This window comes from Silene latifolia, chromosome 7, assembly GCF_048544455.1.
Source record: "Silene latifolia isolate original U9 population chromosome 7, ASM4854445v1, whole genome shotgun sequence".
NCBI lineage: Eukaryota > Viridiplantae > Streptophyta > Magnoliopsida > Caryophyllales > Caryophyllaceae > Silene > Silene latifolia.
Window position 1 is genome coordinate 63,974,715 of NC_133532.1, and position 10,809 is coordinate 63,985,523.

Sequence of the window (10,809 nt, forward strand, 5' to 3'; positions counted from 1 at the left end):
CTCTTCAATTTCATTATAGGTAAGTACTAATTTTTTTTCTAGATCTGACTGGTGCGTTTCCATTATCGTTCTTATCTAATATCCTTTTCATTTTTTGTTGATGTATGTCCGTCTGCACTTATGTTTTGTTGTTAAATTGCTTGTTTTGTCATTTTTTTCCCAATAATTTATAGAGTTTTGAGTTTGATATGAGAATTCTAAACGATCTTGTGTATTTTCATGTTGTTTGTAAGTTGTTTGATAAGTTTCTTCTTATTCAATTGTGTTATTTTGTATCTTTGATAATTTTTAGGGTTTTTGTTTTAGTGTGTTACCACCACGAACTTTGTCTGCTGCTGTTAGTTATTGTATTGCTTTAACCGAGTTATTGTATTATTCAAACTCAGTTATTGTATTTTGTAGTTATTTCTTGTTTATTGTGTTAATCTGTAAATAACAGTTATTGTATTACTTTAACCGAGTTATTGTATTATTCTAATTCAGTTATTGTATTTTCTAGTTATTTCTTGTTTGCTATATATGTTAGAATATATTCTATTAATAATAGTTATTGTATTGCTTTAACCGAGTTATTCTATTATTCAAACTTAATTATTGTATTGTTTTAACTTAGTTATTTCAATTTGGAGTTAGTGTTGTGGGCTTATATAATAATTATTTATAACTTACCTCCTTTTTTTGCTTTTAGATCTTTCAGAAAGCTTTTATTTTTGCGGATTCAGCCATCATCAATAGGCAAAATATGGTTCTCGTCGGGAAGAAATATTGGCGGACAAATGGTGAAAACAACGACAAGACGCGATTTTCGTTGGAAGAAATACTTTTAGACGTAGTATCGGAGATAAATATATGTAATATTTGTGATGTTACCATTGTTAGATGTATTATTTGAAACACTTAGATGTAATGATAATGATGCTTAGATATAATTTGTTGGAGATGTTTAAATGTAATGAGTTGGAAAGTTTTATAATGAAAGTAAGTGGTTTTTTTAACCTTGTTATATATTATTATTTCATTTTTCTGATTTTGCTATTGTTAGAACACATTGAATTGATGATGCCAAGTCCCTTTGTTATTTGATTGTTTGCTCTTAGTTGAAATAATTAGTGATTGAAGCAATCAAATGGACTTTCAACAATGATTCAAGATGATCAAGCTAATCAAGGAAGTCAAGACAATGATATTTTCCAAGCCTTAGTCTACAAATGTAAGAGTAAGTGTAACATTCTCATTTAAGTCAAGTAATGGTAAAACCATGCAACAATACGCTATACTGTGGTTTCTGGTACTATCATACGGAGGAGGAATTTCGCCCAAATGTTTTTAAGTGTCAAAACTTTGCAAACTTTAAACCTTAAACATTTGAATTTTCAAAAGCTTGAAAATAATCTGAAATTTTGAAGTCACAAACCCACTTGACTAAGCCTCTAGAATTGTGCAAACACCTTTTACTAAAATGACAAAGAAGACTTGTCAAACTTGTAAAGTAAGAAAAACTTTTTGCCATTTTGGTAAATTGTCACATGTTGAGTGTAGTAGCTTAAGTTTTCTGATTTCTTAAGCCCCAAGCCTATAGTCTAACACTTACCATCACTCAAAGCTATCATTTTAATATTGGATTTAATCTTTCTAAGTTGTACTTACCTAAGACTAAATCCACTATAAATAGAGTGTCTTAGTCACATTTATTTCTTAAGACTTCCAAAACATTTATTGTAAAAACCTTGCAAATCATTTGTGCATTTAAAGCTTTGTTCTTCAAGTGTTTGCAAAACGTTTTTCTGATTTTAAGTCTTCAAAATTGTTTTCGAAAAAGCTGTAAAACCTCCAAGTATCAGTTCGCTTTACTGTAACATAATGAATTTGTTCCAGGATTCTCGTGTTAGATCTTCATTGTGATCTCCATGTTCATTTAGTGAACTTTTGAGATTCAAGATTCTGTAACACCTTGAGATAACATCCATAAACTCTTGAAGCAGAGTAGCTTTAAGTTTGAGTGCAACCGGAGTAGGTTGGCGAGTTATTTTCATTGTAAGGGTTTTAGTAAGTTTGAGTAAATTTCTAAACAAGCAATAAAATAACGGTTGGACGTAGGCCTCGGAGTAGAGGCTGGACCAATTTTTAAAATGTCGTTTGTTTGTTCATTTACTTTTACGTTCTTTCACTTTGCTATTTCTCGCATGTACCTAATCAAGTTCTGTGTCACAGTCACCTATACTGTGACATAGAACTGTTGTACCTTCTTGTGAACTTACATTCAATTAAGTTCCTCAAGTCTTGTACTTCAATATTCTTAGCTTAAGGTAATTAATTAACTAAGTTAAGGATAAAATTTTTAAAAGGTACACCTAATTCACCCCCTCCTCTTCTTAGGTGTTAATCGTTCTTAACTCTTCAATTGGTATCAGAGCCTCGTGCTCTTGATATTGGTTAAATCCAAAGAGTTGATCCTATAGTTATGGACGATTCCAAACACACTAAGTATCCCATTTTCAAGGGAGAAAACTATGCCTGGTGGAAACATCGCATGGAGCACTATGTCAAAAGTGCGGACTATGAATGTTGGTTAATCATTCAAAAGGGTCCCCTCAAAATCGAAGTGACTAATGCTGATGGCACTAGTACCTTGAAAAGTGAGGATAAGTATGTTGAGGCCGACTATAAGAAAATCGAGAAAAACTTTAAGGCCATGTCCATTCTTCAATATGGGATCGGTGACCAAGAGATTAATCGTATATCTGGATGTGCTTCGGCCAAAGAGATTTGGGACACCCTAAGCCTTGCTTATGAGGGAACGTCACAAGTCAAGAAATACCGTATTGATCTTCTCATGCAACAATATGAGATGTTCAATATGGAACGAGATGAGTCAATTAATAGTTTGTCTTCACGTTTTTCTAGTATTGTCAACGACCTTAAGAGTTTAGGTAGGAGTTTTCAATCCGAGGATTTAGTCCGTAAAATCCTTCGTAGCCTAACTGAAAAGTGGCAACCGAAGGTTACGGCTATTGAGGAAGCTAAGGACCTTTCTTTGCTCACCCTTGATGAACTTATGGGCTCACTTATGGCTCATGAGTTAACGGATACCCGTCGTTGTGAGTACCAAAAATAAAATTTATAATACCTGTTAAAACTACCAGAAGCTAGTGGTAACAGGGTCGAACCACAGAGAGGCAGATGTAATTATTAGTTGTCTAAATTTAGTCCTAAGGTAACAGTGTGTGGGGGTTTGATTTGAATTGGTCTATAGCTAAAGACAATACAACAAAGTAAACTAAATAAACGGATGAAAATAGATATAAAAGGGGTACTAGGATGGTCGGTTCACTATAGTTTCGGCAGCAGCATACTAAGTGGGTCTAAATCAAACACATGAGGCGGGAAAACAAGAGGTCCTCTCGATCCACTCTTAACAAGTAGCATCTTTCGATCTTGCTACGGGTCCCTAATATCACTAGTACTAACTCTCGTCCTGAAAAGTGACTAAAAACCTAAACTTTACCTATCTTTCGATCTCAGCATAGTTTAGTCATTTTAATTGGTGGTCAATCAACCTTCCCTGTCTTTCGATCTAATGAGTCAGTCATTTCCTAAACATTCAACTAGTCGCGTGCACTCGATTTGTCAAATATAGAATTTAAAGCAATTAAAACGAAGCAATTCCTCACGTGGCCAGTCGATCGACCAGGTATGGCGGTCGATCGACTGACACGCGATTTCAGTCTACTATTCTACGCCGCCTAATCTACAGTTCCCCTACATCCTAGCACAAGCTATTTAGCTACTCATACTGAAAATAAAGGCAACAATAAAATTGGCTAAATAAACTACATAATTCATGATTAATACGGAGAAATAAACAATTAACATAAGATGGTAATTCGGCTTGGGGAAACTGATCTAGAAATTCTATAACTATGAATGAAAGCAAAATAACTGAACAAAAACAGGAGAGTACCGTGTGAATTGCGAAGGAAAAGAACAAAGCCGAATGTGAAAGTGAATTGTATTCAATACCAAAACAATCCTCGAACCCTAATTAATGATAAACTAAAACTGATGAAAACCGAATTAAAAACTGAATGAATAAAGTTTTTAGTCAGGTTACGTTATATAGCAAACTCACGTAACTTTATTCCTAAACCTAATATAGCTTTGGGCTTTGGATTTCTCGTTCTATATGTTTAATCTGCGTATCAGCTCGTAACTTGGTCGATCGACCACTGTGACCGGTCGATCGACTGAGTGGCTCTGAACAGTGTCTTCTGTAAATCGTGCTCTGGTCGATCGACCAAGGGCAGAGGTCGATCGACTGACGTAGCTGATAGTTAACTTCAATCTTCTAGTGGATTTGTCTTTCGGGCTTCGGAATGTGCACCAAGCTCGTTCCTTGAGTAAATACTTCACGTCAAATGCAGTGCAAGATACTCGGGGACGGATTTAGCTCAATATCTACTCATTTCCGCATAAATCTGCAATATTACATAAAAACGCGAAAGTAGACGAAACGGGGAAAATAGTATCATAAACTACATAAATGAGCTCTGAAATGCGTGTAAAATGAGGTGTAAAACATCATATAAAAGACACGCATCAAACTTCCCCAAACCACACCCTTGCTTGTCCCCAAGCAAGAACTAGACTCGATCCTCAAACCTAATGGAACGAGTTCAATCTCAGAGCGAAATGCAAACTGAACAACCTAAACCAATTTAATGCATTAACTAACAATCAATTAGTAATATGAATCATGCAAACGAGTTATAGAGTCGTTAAAAACTGTTGAACCGTCAACTGTAGAGACTTATCAAATTGGACTCTCACGGGTCGCTCAAATCACTCAAATAAGCACAAGGTGAATAATGTATAAGATGGAAAGAAGTAATATTGTAGTGACTCTCACCTAACTACGACCTATAAGAACATGCCTGCAATATAATATGAAAGTAATCTCTACAACCGTACATATGCATTCCAACCAAACAAATGACCATGACACATGCCGAGGTAAATATGGGATATGTGAGGTAATGGGAAGGAAGAGGCAAAACATTTATGGGAACGTGGAGGTACAGGTGATCAAGCTAGTACCCTAACAAAACCATACGGCAACATCCCACTCCTTGCTCAAAATCAACGAATAAACCGGGTGCTAATTAGGAGCACAAATCTCACAATCTCCAATAAAAAATTAATCAATCAACTCCCCATAAGATATGAATACAACATGGGAGCAAAAATCGCCATATAATAAAGACTTTGAATATGCGAATTGATTTTTTTTTTTTCTTGGACGCCAGTCGATCGACCAATGATGCCAGTCGATCGACTGCTTCAAACAGTACAACACTCTTTTTTCCTTTCTTTTTCGAATCATTTTTCTTCTTCTTTTTTATTTCTTTCCAACTTCCTTCCTTTTTTCTTTTTCCCAACCATCATCTCAAAAGAGCATATGCCACCAAAAATGTAGTAACAATCCCAAAAACTAAACTACTAGCTTGACAAGGGCAGGCTATATGTAGGATGTAGTAACGGGACAAAAAGGCTATTTTTGGCAGTGTGGAGCTTATGGGTAAAATGAAAAAAGGGAAACCTCTACCACATGTGTCAACTAACCACAAACCGAATGCATACATGTATTAAGCAGATTAAGTTCATATTAATGCAAATTAATGAAAAACGTCTCATAAGGAGTAACTACTCACATTCTAGATAAACTGGTCATAGATGACACCAGTTATAAGCTCTAATAACTCAGAAAATATAAGTAGTTTGCCAAAAATCTAAGTCAAGTCTCAAGTTCAGCAAGAAATTTAACGAAAACTCGTAGACTATGCAAATGATTCTACTAATAACATGTCAATCAACAAGGCTTAGGCAAAAACAGATGCAATTACAATGTCATCATTGAAATACTATCGTTCCGACTCAACCTATATGCTAAAATAAACGTGCATTTTTTCGAAATTTTTGAAATTTTTTCAATTTTTTTGAATTTTTGTGTATATATGGGAAAATAAACAACAATACAAGACAAAAATGTAAACGTGAATGCAAAACAGAATGAAGTGCAACGCAAAACCCTTCCCCAAACCAAATCGCACAATGTCCCCATTATGCAAAATCATGTAATGAAGAAAAGGAAAACGGGAATTTGCGAGAAAATTAAGTAAAGGACATGAAGTAAGGCTTAGAAACTCACAAGACTTTAAGCGCAGCAAAAGGAAACCTCCCCAAACCAGCGTGAGCTAGGAGGTTCCAGTAGCCAGCAATGCTACCAATAGGTACCTGAAAAGACAACAATACCACGCATAAAACCGAGAAAGCAATGTTGAAGCGGTAATTATGTGCAAAATTAAGAAAATGGAAGAAATCAGATTTATGACAGAAAATAAAGTGGAGTAGAAAACTCCCTTAATTCCGCAAATCGACCAAACACAGCAGGGGAGTGATCGTAAACAGGTACAGCAGCGTCCTCGGTCGATCGACCACATTACTCGGTCGATCGACCAATGTGTCGAGAATGAAGCTCTGGAAGGCAGTGCGGCTCGGTCGATCGACCATAAGGGTCAATCGATCGATCGGAATAATCTTTGTAACTTTCTGATTTCTTCGAATTAGCTCAATAACTTGAGCTAATGAGGTCTAAAACCCTGCAAATGCACAATAATACGCGCCCAAAATTGCGCAAAACCCAAAGTAACCATCTAGAGTGTTTAAAATCCTAAGCAAAGTTAAAATGCAAAGTCTCGCGCACACAAAAGAAATAAATAAAAAGGTTCAACGAAAGCAAATAAAATGTATAGTTTGTGAAAAAGTCTCAATCAACTAATAGTTTATCAAGAACGGCCATGGAATAGCCCACTTGACTGGCTTCTGGCTACAAGAGGTAGCCTCAACAGTGCTCATCTTCTCAGCGGCACTCTTCTCAACTTCATCATCCGTCAAGCTCAACGGATCAACATGTCGGACATCTTCCCACTCAATGACCTCCTATGACTCGTCGGAATCCAGATCAGACTCTGTTGCTTTGACTGGCTCATCTTCAGGCTCCTCATCAGTGCCATAGCTAAGGCATCCTAGACCACCTCTTTGAATGATCGGCTCCTTCACAGCTGGAGCAACATGTGGCTCTTCCTTCCCCAAACCAGCTCCTGCAATGTCTAAAACAGAAGAATCTTCCTCCACTTTGCTCCCAATCTGGGGCGGAGGTGTCACAAGAGGAGTAGGAATAGAGACAGGCATATCAGGAAGTATAAAATAAGATTTCTTTTCAGAAACCGTATTGCAAGTGACAGGCCACGTGGGGTCTTTCTTCCTAGCTGTATGGGCAAAGACAATGGAATGCTTCCCTACCTTAAAGGTCAAAGTACCCGAACTAACATCAATAACATCACCAGCAGTGTGCAGGAATGGTCTACCCAAAATGATAGGAATGTGGGCATCTTCGGGCATATCTAGTACTACGAAGTCAACAGGGAAAAAGAACTTCCCTATTTGCACGGGAATGTCCTCTAAGACTCCTATAGACTGGACCGCAGAGCGATCAGCCATCTGTACTGTCATGTTGGTTACTGCAAACCTAGTCAATTTGAGCTTCCTAGCAAGACTCAAGGGCATTACACTAATACTGGCTCCTAGGTCACATAAGGCTTTCTCTATAGGAAAGGTGCGAATATTATATGGGACAGAAAAACTACCCGGGTCTTCTAGCTTAAGGGGTGCAGTATGGGTCAAATAAGAGCATGTCTCCTCAGTTAGTGCGACAGTATGCACAGTTTCAAGTGACTTCTTTTTAGACAGTAATTGCTTCATAAATTTCATATAAGCAGGCACTTGATTGACTAATTCAAGGAAAGGTACTTGTACGTTTAAACTACGAACAACATTTTCAAACTTATTAAACGATACATGTTCCTTCGTCGGCACCAATCTCTCCGGATAGGGGGCTGAAAGTAGCAACTTAGCCCTCTCCTCTAAATCTCTCATGCCGGCATCGGTGGATTTAGGCTGAAAATCCACCACCTCCTCTTTGTTGAAGCTTGAACCCTCTTCAAACCGTCTAAAAAATGAACCATTAATCGTCATCGGGTCGTACTTCGGGACCGGAATAGACCCTCAGCATTCGGGTCTTGACTCAATACTTTCGGAGTTGTCGTACCCCGAAACAAGTGATCCCTCAAGTTATTTGGTATTGGAGGACGAAAAGAATCACCTTCAGCAGCAATCTCAGTCGATCGACCAGGTTGGTCAGTCGATCGACTGACTTCAACAGGACCAGAAGTTTTGTTTGTCGATTTGATCGATCGATCGGGTATGTCGATCGATCGATCGATATCCCCTATTGATCGTCTTTTTCTTGTTTTTATTCGCCACTGCCTTCTTCTTGCTTGTTTCCGCCTCATCTTTTTCAGTGACATCCTCAACCATAATGGGCCCATCAAGGGTAGACCCACTCCTCAAGGTAATGGCATTAATGGTCTCCTTTTGATCAGTTTGAGTCGATAAATGTCCCGGAGCTCGAGTTGTATTCTTTCTAGCCAATTGGGCAATTTGGCTCTCCAACATCTTCATCCCGGCCTCTCTAGCCTGGGATTCCTTCAGCAACAAATTCTTCAACTCATTGAAATCAGAACCTTGGGCTTGTTGCTGTTGCTGTGGGACATACGGAGGCTTTTGGAACTGTTGTTGCTTATGAGGGGGCACATAGTTCTGTTGCTGCTGCTGCTGCTGCTGTGGAGGTTGAGTCGGATTCAAGACATTTTGGCTAATCCACCTCAAGTTTGGGTGGACATTAGGCTCATAGTATGTGTTTGTCTGCCTATAATGTTGAAAGACAGCACAAGACTCAAAGGGACTAGGACAACTGTCTGAAACATGTCCCTCAGCTCCACATCTTTTACAGATGAAAGGACCGTCTGAAACAGCATTTACATGGTAAATCCACCCTTTTGAAGCTCCTCCCAACTCGTACTTGTTAAATCTCGCCGTGAGAGCTTCTAATGCAGCTACCGAAGGAGATTCAGCAGCTCTCCTTTGATTTCCCCTGGAATTTCCATACTCAGCTTTGTGGGTGGCCAAGTCATCAATGATCTTCCACCCCTTAGTCTCCCCCGTGTTCTCCTGGAATCTGCCATTTGCTGTCACGTCCAGGATAGCCCTTTGATCGTCATAGAGCCCATTGTAGAACTGATTGCATAGGCTCCACTTCTCAAACCCATGATGCGGAATGGTTCGCACCAGCTTCTTGAAACGGACCCATGCCTCATAAAAGTTTTCATCAGGCCCCTGTTTAAATCTCGTGATTTGAGCTCTAATAGCATTCGTCTTCGAGGCAAAGAAGTACTTCTTGTAGAATGCCAAGGCCAAAGAATTCCAGTCGGTGATCCCATTAGCAGCATGGTCCAGGTCTCTGGACCACTCCCTTGCAGCATCGCGGAGTGAGAATATAAACATAGTCTTCTTTATCTGGTCCTGGGTCACACCGGTCGGCGGGGGTATAGAGCAGCAATAATCAATAAATATCTCCATATGCTTGGCTGCATCTTCATTTGCAACACCCCCGAATTGGTTTCTCTCAACCAAGTTGATATAAGCGAGCTTCGGTTTGAATTTTCTATCGCTCCGTAATTTGAACCCTTATATAGATTTGCAAACTATCGGCTCCGAGTGATGGCTATACTCGCTTCTTCGGCCATGACCGAAAATTTCGGAGATGTGATTTGTCTCGGTGAAGAAGTCGAAATGGGTGATGAAGGTGGATCCTCCTCGTATAGCTTGTTCTCGTAGTAACTAGACAGAGTACTCAGCTCTTCCTCTGTCGGCAATATCCTAGATGATCGTCTCAACTCAGTACTCACGCAAGGTCTTCTCAATCTCAGGATTGAAAGGTACTAATTCACCACCCTGTGACCTGCGCATAAGAGGAAACTACAAAAAGAATATGAGAGTAGCTTAAGGAACGAATGTCCCTTAAACTAAGAAACAAACTAAAATAAAACAACTAAAAATTAGAACAATTGCCTCCCCGACAACGGCCCCAAAATTTGATACCCGTCGTTGTGAGTACCAAAAATAAAATTTATAATACCTATTAAAACTAACAGAAGCTAGTGGTAACAGGGTCGAACCACAGAGAGGCAGATGTAATTATTAGTTGTCTAAATTTAGTCCTAAGGTAACAGTGTGTGGGGGTTTGATTTGAATTGGTCTATAGCTAAAGACAATACAACAAAGTAAACTAAATAAACGGATGAAAATAGATATAAAAGGGGTACTAGGATGGTCGGTTCACTATAGTTTCGGCGGCAGCATACTAAGTGGGTCTAAATCAAACACATGAGGCGGGAAAATAAGAGGTCCTCTCGGTCCACTCTTAACAAGTAGCATCTTTCGATCTCGCTACGGGTCCCTAATATCACTAGTACTAACTCTCGTCCTGAAAAGTGACTAAAAACCTAAACTTTACCTATCTTTCGATCTCAGCATAGTTTAGTCATTTTAATTGGTGGTCAATCAACCTTCCCTATCTTTCGATCTAATGGTTCAGTCATTTCCTTAACATTCAACTAGACGCGTGCACTCAATTTGTCAAATATAGAATTTAAAGCAATTAAAACGAAACAATTCCTCACGTGGCCAGTCGATCGACCAGGTATGGCGGTCGATCGACTGACACGCGATTTCAGTCTACTATTCTACGCCGCCTAATCTACAGTTCCCCTACATCCTAGCACAAGCTATTTAGCTACTCATACTGAAAATAAAGGCAACAATAAAATTGGCTAAATAAACTACAGAACTCAT

The 10,809-nt window shown here is 38.7% G+C and overlaps 1 non-coding gene across 1 annotated transcript; it reads left to right on the plus strand.

Annotated features, from left to right (window-relative positions):
• The first annotated feature begins 9,217 nt into the window (after nucleotides 1–9,217).
• LOC141593302 (small nucleolar RNA R71) lies at nucleotides 9,218–9,324 on the plus strand. Its single transcript, XR_012521396.1, has one exon. It is a non-coding gene; the product is annotated as a small nucleolar RNA R71 (small nucleolar RNA).
• Nucleotides 9,325–10,809: the final 1,485 nt, after the last annotated feature.